At 42.3% G+C, this 1,465-nt stretch overlaps 1 protein-coding gene across 1 annotated transcript in view; it reads left to right on the top strand.

Annotated features, from left to right (window-relative positions):
- The window catches only part of Gmds (GDP-mannose 4,6-dehydratase), a 515,369-nt gene that overhangs the window by 34,053 nt on the left and 479,851 nt on the right, over positions 1-1,465 (top strand). The gene's annotated exons all lie outside the window — the stretch shown is intronic.

Here is a 1,465-nt window from a genome sequence, read left to right as displayed (position 1 = left end):
CTCTCTCTCTCTCTCTCTCTCTCTCTCTCTCTCTCTCTCACACACACACACACACACACACACACACACACACACACACACACATGGAAGATGTATAGAAAACCAAGAGCTTTAAAGATATGAAGAGATTCAGCTTTGTGAATAAGGATACTGGCTTCTCACCAGTGTATGGATCTTTGTAGGGAAAGCAAAACCATTATCAAGCCTGAATTTATTACTTCCCCTTTCTGCCCCTGTTATTTTTATGTAGTCCCAGATATGAGGTTATAGACAGGGGCAAGAATGGCTAGAAAGGTTAACTCTGTGCAGCATTTCTCTGATAAATGGCACTGTTTTCATTTGAACCCAGGCTTTCTGATTCTGGTGTGTATTATCTTCCACCAGTATTTGTGTTGTTTTTGGATCACACCTTGAGGAGAAAGTACCTTCCATCTTTATAGGTGACAATACTTGGCTATTCATACTGTCTTCTAGACTTTACAACAGCTCTGCCATTGATCTCCTAATGCTGGCTGGGTCAAGGGGCACCTGCAATTAGGAAATTCGACAAAAATACAGCCATGCCATCCTGTTTAGAGTGCTTCCAGGAAGTAGGATACTTAGATTTTCCCTGGGGTAAATGTCAAGTGTCCATCACACATTTGATATGCCTACACCAAAGCCAGAGCTTCTCTCGCAACAGTGTTCCCTTGTGAAGTGGAGCAGGGTAGAGCCAAGCAGGTCTTTCACTGGAAATGTCTTCATTTTTATAGACCTGGCCCCTGAAGTGGTCAGGTTTAGCAACTTTGGAGACCACACAGGGAGTAGGGCTGCGAGAACAGCTGGCAACAAAGCCCCCTCCTACCAGCCAAATGGTCTTTCCCTGAAACTGTCTACTTTCCTCAGGAAACGAGTCTTTTAATAGCAGTCTACCCTGCACTGAGGACCTGGGCTAGGGTATGAATAGAGAGGCATCCTTTGAAGCCTTCTTTCCATTCAGCATTTCCACTCAATGAGCTATGTGGTCTTTGAATCTCTGGGATGAGTCAGGAATGTGGCATGCTTTGAGAGGAGCCTGGAGGGAAGCCTTTGGCATCTGTGTCTGGTACACATCCCAGTACATCCAGAGGTGGGAGTAGAGCTTATAATGGTTATGTGAGCTTCCTAATTGCATTTCTTTAATGTGGAGTTTATTGATTCTACACTGAAGAGGAATGAGGGAGTTGTAGGAGGCTATAGACTGCTATAGACTTCACCTAATTAATAGTTCAAAGGCTTACCTTATCCTTGCCTTTTTAAAGATTGTTTTGAGCATATATTAATTATATGCACTAGTAGGCTTCATTATGGCATTTTCATAATGTACATAATGTATGTCAATCATATTGACCCATTATCATGTCTCCTTTCCTATTCCTAGTCTATTCCTTTTCCTAGTTATCTACCTTATTTTATGTTGTGTATTTGTTTCTGTGTTGTGTGTGTG

This window comes from Mus caroli, chromosome 13 (genome assembly GCF_900094665.2).
Source record: "Mus caroli chromosome 13, CAROLI_EIJ_v1.1, whole genome shotgun sequence".
Taxonomy (NCBI): Eukaryota; Metazoa; Chordata; class Mammalia; order Rodentia; family Muridae; genus Mus; species Mus caroli.
The sequence above is the reverse complement of the archived record's forward strand: the minus strand, read 5'-3'. Positions and strand labels throughout refer to the sequence as shown.